The following is a 12318-nucleotide window of genomic DNA, read 5'->3' on the forward strand; positions in this document are numbered from 1 at the left end:
CCAGCTGAGCCATCCTGCCACCTGTTGGCAGCTCAACAGCAGCTCAGTTCGGGCGCAGCTCACTGGCCCATGTGGGAATGGAACTGGTGACCCTGTGGTTCAGAGTTCACACTCAGCCAACTGAGCCATTCGGCTGGCCCAAGTTTTTCTTAATTATGAAGAATGAGCCTCAACGAAAGCAAAAACTTAACCAAAGGAGTTCACTATAAAATATCTAAATAATTTGGAAAAGAATTTTTTTTTGTTGTTATATGCAGTGGGTTAATTTTTTTTTTCATACCCAAAGTAAGGAATATTTTTACATTAGAACCTAACAAACAAAGAGACATTATTTACGTTTACCATACTTGATAAACTCATATATTTCCTATTCCTTCCCTTTTTTAATGCTGGTTACACCCTACTGAATTATTTCACAACCTACCAATGGGTCTTAACCCACAGTTTAAAAAACATTGCCTTACAGCATACATAGATCATCAAGTTTCAGTTTTGAATCAAGTTCGAAATTAGGAGTAGCAAAGATTTCAGTAAAAAAGGAATTCTCAGAAGAAACAAAGAAGAAACAAACAAGCTAAGCAATGGAGAGGATTTTGGAGATAGGAGATGGATTTAGCCAATGGAAAATGTTTTATTCTTTCTTATTCCATTTGTAAGCCTAAACAAAAACTATAAATATGACAAATAAATTAGCAGTCTCACCGTGACCTTCTGTATGAGAAAAAAATATATTTATGAACCATAATATAAAAACACTGCAATCCCTAAAGCATTTGAATGTTCCTTTCAAAATTTCCATCAACTACATTCTACAATGTTCAAGGTAAATACGTAATTATTTCCTACTGAATACTGTTTTCATTTTATTTTATTACTAGAATTACAATGGCATTATATTCTTTTAGTTTGTTACAAGTGTAAATATTTTAATTAACATAATTAAACATGCTTTTCCTTCTAGGCTTTTGGTCTAGAAACAGAACCACCATTTATAATATTGCTTCTATTGTGAGGAATAGAGTAAAGAAATAAAATGGGAGTCATTATAGTCAAGTGGCTAAATTTTAAAAAATCAAGTAGGGTGAAGTATGAAGAAACAATTCTATTCTTGTTTTAACAAGCCTGGGAACTTAAACATTTGAACTTTCCAGTCCTGCATCAATGCCTGAATATTATCAAACTTCCATATTACCGTCTGATTACCCCCTGAAGAACTAAGGGAAGAATGTTCAGGTATCCAAACCACCTGAACTTCTATTATCCAGACCACCAATCATCTGGAAGATTACCATCTCCGACCAATCCAGATGCTAACAAATGCAGAACTGATTTTTCTCAAAAATGTACGTGTTCCAATACTAACCCTCAGCTTTTCTTACTTCTTCAGAACACTCTGGGTATTGCCTCATTGTATTTCTGGTTAGCAAACCCTAAGACTCTTGAATAAATCTTTATCATTTATTTCTAACCAAAGACTCCTTCACTTACACTTAGTACACAACTGGAAAATAAAATTGAAATTCCAAGCTGAATTAGAAATGAATTTGGGGACACAGCACATTTGTAAGGTTACCATTTCATCTAAATCTGGGGCAAACCTGGTGGGCTTTGCACTGTGACCAAAAATCTAGAGGGACTGGGGTTAGAAGTGGAAATAGGTGTTTAGACATAGAAGGCAAGAGTTAGGCAAAAAGAGTTTTAGAAAAATAGGTAGAACCACAGAAGGATAAGAAGATTGATAAAGTCAAAAAAGTTAAGACTGCCACATAAGAAATGTCCAAACCTGTAGAGAACTTTAATGAGTTTATTTGGTCAAAACTAATGACAACTGCTGGGAAGCAAAATCTCAATGGATTATGAAAATGCTCTGGAAAATGGAAGTTTTGCAGTTTATTTTATACATTAGAATCAAAGGAGGAGATGTAAGAAGGCTTACATGAAATCCAGTGGTGGTAGATCAAGGGGGTGAGAGAAAGCAAAGCAGATAAATCTCTGGGATTGGATAAAAAGTAAAATGGATGGGCCGGCCGAGTGGCTCAGTTGGTTTGGAGCGCAAGCGCTGAGCAACGGGGTAGCTGGTTCAATTCCCACATGGGCCAGTGAGCTGCGCCCCAGCTGAGCTGCCACTGAGCTGCCAACAGGTGGCAGGATGGCTCAGCTGGTGAGAGTGTGTGCTCCTAACAACAAAGTTTCCGGTTCAACTTCCACATGGGATGGTGGGCTATGCCCACCCGCAACTAAGACTGAACACAGCACCTTGAGCTGAGCGGCTGCGAGCTGCCGCTGCCGACAGGCGGCCGGATGGCGACTGGATTTGGAGCAGAGCTACCTGCTCCCTCCACAACTAAGACTGAAGGACAACAACTTGGCTGTTCCCCTTCCCCAATTCCCCAATAAAAACATTAAAAAAAAAAAAAGTAAAATTTAGAGACACTTCTTTTACATTGGTAGGTACAGGATAGTTAATTAACATTTTACAGCACACAGAGATGGTATTCAGGGAACAAGATAACAATGAAGGGTTCTGTGGTCTCATGCTGGTGCAGTGGGTTGTGCCCTGAGGGGTCAGGAAAGGATTACTCTGACATTGTAAGTGTGTGTTATCTTAGATGCAAAAAGACAGTAGACAGGCTCCCTTAAGGTAAAGATTGACCTTGTCAAGGAAGCTACAGGCCAAGGATGTGACTGCCTGCCATGACCAGCTTTTAGTTAGGAATTTTTATGTTTCGTTAGGAACTTTTATGTTCAGTTAGGAATTTTTATGTTCAGACCATATACTACGTAGTTAATTTTGGTCTCTGAGTTTGTAGGGCCTGCCGTGCTGGCCTCCTGTGAACTTGACAGTTTTAGTTTCAATCCACAAGACTAAGCACAAACGATATATGGAAAGCAATAAAATTTCTATGACAAAAAAATTACAGTTTTACTATACAGTGGGGAAGTAAGGGGCCATAAGGTGGAGAAAAAAGAAAAGAAACAAACATTTGGTGAGAACCTGGTAGACATTACATCTAATATAATTCTTACGTGCAAATATTATCTTCAATTTAGAGACAAAGAAGCTGAGGCAGGGAATGTACACTAAAGCATATATACTTTTAGGATTATAACTTAAATCTAACTCTAACATTCATGTTCTTTCATTTGACATCATTGCTCCCTCCTTGGAGAAAGAAGGATATGGAAAGTAACAAGTCCAGCAAGGATCCAAATTTCACAATGAACAATGAGTGGGGGCATATTGTGAAAAAAGCTGAAACTTAAATTAGCCTCATTTAAAATGTTGAGTCCACTCTATGAGTCTGAGAAGCAGTGTAGATATTTTTTTCATAGAACTAAAGCTTCTGAAAAAATAAATGTGAAAACAACTAGTTCAATGCCTAAAAACACTAAGCTGTCAATACATAATAATTGCTATTATTTATTATCACTACTAAGTTTCCATATCACCAATATATGCTAATTTCATCTGAGCACTACTGTGGTTATACAGCTGAGATTTTCACATATTTCTTTCATCCTCATTTAATTTGTTCAAGACTTCTGAAATATTTCAGAAAATTTGCTCCTCTTCCTTCCAGTAATTAACTTTGCCTTTATAGAAAACTTCCACATCAAGAATTAGATTGGCTTTGATAGCTGAATCTCAAATTATAGGGAAATTGAAAAATAGGTCAAGTATTTCCACTTCCCCTGATAAAAATGTTTCAGATTACATTTTCACAGCAGGAAGCACTGGGAAAATAATTTTTTTTTAATTAACAATTGAATTGGAAGACAGAAATATAATTTTCCTTCTATCCTTTTAAGGTCTTATGGCCGGACTAATAAGAAAATTAACATGAGACAGATTAGCAGTAGAAAGACAAATTAAACCTCCTGTATATATGGTAGAGACCCAGCAGCACTGAGTAATTTGCCATGTTGGTGGAAGCCGTCACTTTAAATAATTTCAGCTAAAGACAAAAGAAGATGTTGGGCGAGTGGAAGTGGGATTGGGGTAGGTGAGAGAGGGGAAGGGATTAAGTACAAACTGGTTGTTACACAGTAGTCATGGGGGTGTAGGGAATAGCATAAGAAATGTAGTCAATAATATTGTAATAACTATCTATGGTGTCAGATGGGTACTAGGTTTATTGGGGTTACAGATGGGGGTGGGGGCAGAGTGAAAACAGTGAAGGGATTAATAAATACAAATTGGTAGTTATAAAACAGTCATGGGGATGTAAAGCACAGGGAATATAATCAATAATATGGTAATAACTATGTTTAATGTCAGGTGGGTACTAGTCAGGGGGATCACTTCTTAAAGTATATGTGTCTAACCACTCGGCTGTACACCTGTAATTAATATAAAGTTATATCGAATGTCAACTGTAATTGAAAAATTAAAATGGAGGGGAAGATAAAGGGGAATAAGCGGTTCAAATTTCCAGGTATAATACAAATAAGTCTTGGGGATGTAATATACAGCATAGAAAATATAGTCAATAATATTATGATAGCGTGGTAATGGTTGCTGGACTTATCATGGGTGATCACTTCTCTAGTATAGGGAATATAATCAATAATATGGTAATAAATATGGATAGTACCCGATGGGTACTGTTGAATAACTGTGATGTATACCTGAAACTAAAATAATGTTGTATGTTAGCTATATTTTAATAAAAAATCTTTAAAAAAAAAAAAAGATGGTGGAGAGTCAGTTATGGGAGGTTACCCGGAAAAGCACCTTAAACAAGGATTTATGCAAATTTGTTATGCAAATTTAGTCTCTGCGGTTGCCACCCATAGTGAAAGCAGGCCAGGTACAGTGAGAGAGCCACCTTTACAAATAGAGATTTCCCTTAGAAGTGTAAATGTCTTTTTAGGGTAACTTCAATTTGGTTACAGAGATTCTCCCACGTCTGTTGTTCTTTAAAATGAACCAACTTAAAATAATCAATATCCCAAAGAGGCATATTTTGGGATGGCAAACTCTGGTTCCCCTCAAAAGCATGTAGTGCTTTATAAGTTTAAAAAAACTACAAACTATGTATATGAAAAGACTGTAAAGAAATACACTAAATTATTTGTAAGGTGTATAGATAACTTTTCAAACATTCTGTTACTTTGACTGTTTTTGTCTTAATAAATAAAACCTCTACCCCTCTTTTAAGATCCAGTTAAAATACCATCAACTACTGTGTCCTATGAGTGTGAGCGGTATGTATGCACTTTGAAATCAGAGACTTGGGTTGAATCCCGCAGGCATACCCTTAGTGACGTGGATGGAAAAGGGGCCACATGTTATACCTGACAAGCTCAGGAGACTGAAAATAACCACAAAGGATGGTGTGAACATAAAAATTCCTAACTAAGGTGGGCCATGGTGGGAAGTCACATCTCAAGCGTCCTCATTAAATTAATCTGGGCCTTTTCAGTGGGCCTGTTCTTTGTCTTTTTGTGCCTAAAATAACAACTTTTTCCGGACCAGAGCTGGAAACTGCAAAATTCCTCATTCATGCTTGTCTCCTGATTACCATCTGTATGTGATGTAAAGAGAGAAAACTGTTAGCTATCCTGCACCCAACTGTGTGGGAGGAGTACCTGTCTCTCCAATGTACTTTTATTCAATTCCAGAGATTTCCCCGCTTTGCTTTCTCTCACCCCCTTAATCTATCACCAATGGATTTCATGTAACCTTCCTCCTTTAATTTTATGTATAAAATAAACTGAAAACTGCCATTTTCCAGAGCATTTTCTCAATCCGTTGAGATTTTGCTTCCTGGCAATTGTCGACAGTTTGGCTCAAATAAACTCTTATAAGTTTTCTCTTAGGCTGGATATCTTTCGTCAACGGTGACTTTGGGCAAATTATTTAACCTCACCAGGCCAGCTGTCTCATTTGGTTAGAGACAATGCGACCAATATCAAGGGCTTTTGTGAAGAGTAAATAAAAGAGCATCTGTGCAACATCTAACACAGTGCCCACCACAAAACTGGTCTTCAATTAACATTGACTTAAGTCTCACCTAATTCCACTAACCTGATGTAAACACCCTCTTCTCAGAACCTCCATAAGCTTTGCTTTTTGCTAACAAAAAAAAACCACATACAAACAAATTATCACATTTTTCTTCTACAACTGGTGACGTGTTTTATGGCAAATTCCTGGAAGCAGCAAGTGCGTTCTGCTCCTTGATCTCCTTTCCCACTGACAGAGGACATTGAAAACAGCACTAGTACAACGTGATTTCCAGAGAAACTGACATGTAGATGGACAGGTGCGAAACAGAAGGTATAACCGGCGAAATGAATCAACATAATTGGCTCATTAAGAGACTTAATAGTACTCATCCCTTTAAACAAAACCGTCCTTTAAAAAGTTTAGCTCATTGTTTTCAATAAACCAACAGACCAAATTTTAGTCTCCCACCTCTGCACCAAGTACAATACTTGCAGCTTTCAACTTCTTTAATTCATGTGAACAAGAAAACAGCTAAACTGAAAAGATTAGCTTTGTAAAAAAATATTCCTGCTACCTCATTTACAAATTGAAAAATCGCTGGCCGTTGCCCCTAGGGCAGAATGACAAAATGCAAAAACAATTAAGGGCAGAGGTAACACTTACTCCCCCAGAGCTTCTCTGAAAATGTAAAGACACAGCGGGGGTAGGGAGGTGGGAGCTATAATTTCTAGGTTAAAAGACACTTTAAAAACCAAATCAAGCTTGGTTTTTATATAGGTAATTATGCCACTAAGTTTAAATATAAAAGGGAGATTCCATAGTTTAAAATTTTTAAATACACTCGTACATAAATAAAGTCACTGCTTTTCAGGATCCCAAACAAATCTCTACTTCCTTGGGATTAAAGCTTGTTAGTCAAAGTCATGAGACATATTATTAACCTAACTTGTCAGTGAACACTCATTAGCTCAATACAAGCTCCAGAACATAGTTCGTTAATAAAGCATCCAGCCTGTCACCAATTGCCCCCAGTCGGCACAGGCGTCTTCTCTCAGTACTGTCACCTAGCTGGATTCAATTCTTAAACACTTTGCAAAGAGCTCTGACAAGAAAACATAAGGAGACACTTACCTCCAGACATAAGGAGAAACTTACCACGAGAAGCAAGACAGCCTAGCCAACTTCCGGTTTTGTTACAACTTGTTTCACATTTCAGCAGCTGGGTGGAGCCAGTTTATCCAGTACCCAAAGGCAATTTCCCAAACAGCTGCAAAACTTGATCTGCAAGACTAGTGTTCATTCTAGGACTCCATTTCTGAGAATTAAGCATTCTGTTTTACGCGAAGGAACATTTTTTGCCTACTGGTAATTGTTTCACCATGAATATTATGTTTTTGTCTTTGACTATGAAAACATTTAAAAATATATACCTGTCCTATATAATGCTAAGTAAAGACAAACAAAAGAACCTATTGGGTTGTCGGAAAAGTCATGATGCATTTTTGCAACAAAAAACATAGAAAATAAGTCATGCCTTTTCCGACAGCCCAATACTTGTGATTTAGGTAGGGTTGCCAAATTTAGCAAATTAAAATATATGTCTAATTAATTAAAATTTCAGAATAACAACCAATCATTCTTTAATATAAGTATTGTCTTATGCAATATTTGCACATACTAAAAAATGATGGGTTGTTTTTCTGAAATTCAAATTTACCCTGGGTATCCTGTATTTTTTCTGGCAACCCTATCTAGGAAATAACAGTAAACAGCAAACAATTTCAGTTAACTGCAAAAGGTGTAAAAGATTGCATAGAACTGAAACCTTTGAAAATGTAAATGACATAAAGCAAAATAATTACTTTATTTGGCAAAATTTACCCTGAAATTTAGGAGTTTTGCTTCTTTTTAAGCCTTTAATCTTGTTTTTCACAAGATTTTTCACACACACAAAAAAATAAAAACAAAATTAGGGTTAGGAAAGACAATGTATCTGATTAAACACTCTACTTCATATTATGACTAACATGTGCAGTCTGGAAAATAGATTGTCACACCCCTCTTTATCTGTGATCACTGGTTGGCAATCAACACTAATAAATTCTCTAAAACCATTGTAAAAGGATATAAGACAGATGAAAGACACCCTTTTAATCTTGCTCCTTAAGAACTAGTCAAAATTAACAAAAGTCCCTCTCTACAGGACTTTAGACGAGAGGTGTTTGTTTGTTTGTTTGTTTGTTTGTTTGTTTGTTTGTTTGTTTGTTTTCAGAGAGGTTTTAAATAAAGACAATTCAGAGCTGGCTTTCTATCCTATAGCTACTTGGAACTAAAACAGATTAAAACTAAGTCAGTTGATTTTCAGTCCTACTATGTAAAGCCTCAGGTGGTGACATAGCTTTCTGAAGTTATAATTAGACCCATTCCAGGAACAGTTGCCAGTGAGTACACACTGTGCATGCCAAAAGCACGATAAAAAGTCCACAAAACAAATAATTCTCAGAATATATTATCAGGATCTTTCATCCCACCACACTCTTTGGGAGCAGTGTTGTATAGTGGGAAGAACTGAATGGTGAGGCCTAGCTCCATCCAAAACCACTCTTTCCAGGTTTATCATTTCCTTTAAAGTCCCCAGCTATAATTCCCCTTTTTAGTCCCTCCCAGAGGTTCACATCTCTCTACCAGGCTCCTTCTTCATCAGCTACATGTCAGCTGTCACAAAGGAAACAAAATTGAATAAAACATTCCGTGGAGCCTGGACTCTGAGAAGTTGACACCACCCTCCTGGAGACCACGCTCATGTCTCTAAATTAGCCATTCTCAGCCTTTTTTGTTTCAGGATCCTTTTACAACTCTTAAATATTATTGTGAACCCCAAAGAGATGTTTATGTGGGTGACATCTATCAATATCTATTGTATTAAAAATTAAAACTGAAGATTATTTAAATACTTATTCACAAACTCATTTAAATGACAATGCACTCATTACATGTTAAAATAATTTTTATCCTGCTTTTATGATTGTTTCCAAAAATAAGAATTTAGTAAGAGGAATAGCATTGTTTAAATTTTTGCAGATCTCTTTACTGCCCGGTGTAATATAAGATAGCTGAATTCTCATATCTGCTTCCTTATTCACTCTGCTCTGATATCATATAATGCACGTAGCCACGGGAAAACTCCACTGTATACTCACAAAAGGATGAAAATAAATAAGGCAAATAAAGTATAGCAAGAATAATAATTACCATCTATTGAGCACCTTGACCAAGGCACATGTGTTATCCTATCTAAGTCTTACAATGACTCAAAGTGAAAGGTATTAAAGGTATTAATATGGACATTCTACAGCTGAGAATGGTAAGGATGTGTGTGGCTCAGTAGGTTGCCCGAAGTCAGGCAGAGAAAAGTGGCAGACAGGGTTCTAAGGCAGATCTACCAATTCTCTACAATGAACCTCACTGCCAAGTCTGAATGAGGTCTAATGAAACAAACTTATAAACTTGCCTTTCCTATTATACTCAGCGTTTCATAAAAGATTACACTAAAGTAGAACATCTTGAATTGAGTAGATCCTGCTTCAACTCAATAACTCCAAACCCATCATCTACAATGGACTCATTCTCACTGGCCTTTAATTATGTCCATCTCATCCAAACAGCCAAATCCACCCCCTCTTCTCCATCTCCACTGCCATCATTCTGGCTTAGGCCTTCACTACTTCTCCACTGGACTGTAGTCATTGTCTACTAAGTACCTCCAGTTTTTCATCAACCTAATTAGCCATCATGTTAATCGTTCTAAAGTATAACTTATATTATGCAACTCTCCTGCTCAAAAATCTTCACTTACTGCTTATTACTGAATGAATAAATGTACAGATTCCATAGACAGATGGTCAAATGAAATAATATCTGCAAAGCACAGTGTGTGGCACAAAAATAAGTATTCAATAAATGGTAGTTAAAAGCTAAAAAAAAATGTTTTAATGGTGGATTTGTAAATTAAAAGCCCCATCTTTCAGTGCTATAAATAATAAATTGTTCCAAAATCATCCATAGGCTTCTGACTAAACTCTGTTCACTAAATACATATTTTGCATGTTCTCTGACAATACAGTGCCATTCTCAGCATTAGACTAGTGGTAGCAACATTCTACATATTTTTCTCAGCCACTAGTTCAAGGTCACTTCACCTTATGCTTCCCTAAACACAGCCAAATCCTTAAATTACTCAACATAATGTGACTTCCCTATGATGAATGATGCCAGAGAATATCTGCCACTGTAACCCCACCCCTGGCTAGAACTATCTGAGCCTTCAGAAAGGTAACTAACATTATTACTGAGACCCAGTGTTGACTTATTTAGATAAAATTAATCTCTTCAAAAATATTCTTTTCATCATTTTTATTTCACTATAAAACCATTTGGAGATTATTTGAAGTCATTTACTCCAGTGTAAATACATACAGGGTAGCTCTTTGCTGGAAAAGAACCTTGTCTTCTCTTAATTTTCAAATGAGATATTCCTTTGTGTGACACACTGTGTTGCTCACTGCAAAATGTATAAGCATTCCTGACCCCAGCTATTAAATGTCAAAAGCCCCCTTCTCCCCATTCATAGTAATAATCCAAAAAATACCACACACATTTCCAAAGTCATGTCAGAAAGCAGAAATAATGCCTCAATCCACTGTGTAAGGGTGTGATTAGATACATGATTCTGGGTCCCAGTGGAATGAAGTGTTTTGCTTTCAAGAAAAATACCAAAACTGAAAAGACCTAGAGTACATTCCTAGTAAAGGATAGTGCTGCTTCTTCAAGTTGACAGATAAATTCAAGAGTTGCTTAGCTTAAAATGACTATGAAAAGGCAAAGGAGTGTAGTGAAAATGGCACGAGATCTTCCTGGACAAATCACTTATCCTTTCTGTTTTTGTTACCTCAAGGGGAAAAATGAGACGTTATAACCTGAAATATAGATTCTCTAAGGTCTCATGCCAAATTCTGCATGTAGGATTCTGACCGCCAAGAAGAGACATAAAATGGGCCAGAAAAGTCCTATACTTTTAAAGTTCACTTAAAAAACAAAAAATGTTATCACAATTATTCAAAGAACATTTTATCAAGCACCTACTATATGGCAAGCACTGTGCTAGGCACTGACTTGTATTTGTAGATAGTGTCTCTATATCTACTCTAGCATATTGTAATATCTTAGGTGGATGAGAGAGAGAGAGAGAGAGAGAGAGAGAGAGAGTTTAATTACCTGATAAACTCACATGTAGACACACAGTCTCCTTGCTTTCCAGACATCTGATCTGAGCTAACTTTTTGTCTAATACCCAACACTGTATGTTTTATGAAGAATGAGTTTGGTTTGTGCATGCATAAACAAATCCACTCTCACAATATTAACTATCTCTCTGATGTTAATAAACACCTAGTATATTAATGTCACAGACGTCTGCTAGGCTCACAGACTGTGCTGTGGTCTCTTCCTACAAGTCAGAGGGACTAACTCTGACTTATCATGTTTATCATGATAAACTTATCATCATGGAGAATTTCCACAGCACTCAGTGTCCAAGATAGAGTTCCTCTTGCTCATACAAACTGGAGTCACTCTTGCTCATATAAAAACACACTTTTCAGGGGCACTCGACACAATTAGTGAATTCAAGTCCTGTTTCTCTAAGTGTTTCCAAGGTAATGGAACATCGCACTATTCAAAAACTGAACTCACCTTATTTTCTCCTCTGCCAGCACCTGTAGTAGACTGAATAATGGCCCCCCAAAAGACACCCACATCCAAATCCCTAGAGTAGGGACTGTGCCGTTACTTTCAATTCCTCTTTTTAGGGATTTGAAAAATCGATGTTAAATATAAGGTTCTACCTTAATTTAAGTGGTGGAAAGATGGATACCTAGAAAGCCCCTTCTTTTGTTTTACCCTCTTCAAACTGGATTTGAATTTCAGTTCATTTTTAAAGCCAATTATTGACTATAATAAAAGCTTAGATGACATCCTGTATCTTCTTTAATTACATTTTTTTCTTTCTAGCATTTTAATTTGGTGCAAGACAATATTAATGCTTTGTAATTACATGCCACAGAGACAGCACCAAGGATTAAAGTAAAAAACTAAAAGGTTGTCTCATTTCACTAGATCATTAATAAAATCTCTATCAATCACCCAGAGACATGCCAGAAAGTCAAGTCTTGGTGATTATAATCAGTGGCTTCTACTATTTTCTATCAGTTAGAGTTATACTATACTTAAATTTTTACCATACCTGTTATATCAATCAAAACAAATAAAAAGAAGAAACTAAAAAAAAAAAAAATCAAGGAAAGGAA

General features: G+C 36.5%; 1 protein-coding gene across 1 annotated transcript in view; it reads right to left on the reverse strand.

Moving 5' to 3' along the window:
• Positions 1-7158, reverse strand: part of FRRS1 (ferric chelate reductase 1) — a 43014-nt gene extending 35856 nt beyond the window's left edge. Inside the window, exon 1 of the mRNA XM_019629344.1 lies at positions 7085-7158. The gene's annotated coding sequence lies outside the window, so the exon portion shown is untranslated. The remainder of the gene's footprint in view (positions 1-7084) is intronic.
• Between the last annotated feature and the right edge of the window lie 5160 nt (positions 7159-12318).

Source organism: Hipposideros armiger, unplaced genomic scaffold (assembly GCF_001890085.2).
Source record: "Hipposideros armiger isolate ML-2016 unplaced genomic scaffold, ASM189008v1 scaffold_845, whole genome shotgun sequence".
Taxonomy (NCBI): domain Eukaryota; kingdom Metazoa; phylum Chordata; class Mammalia; order Chiroptera; family Hipposideridae; genus Hipposideros; species Hipposideros armiger.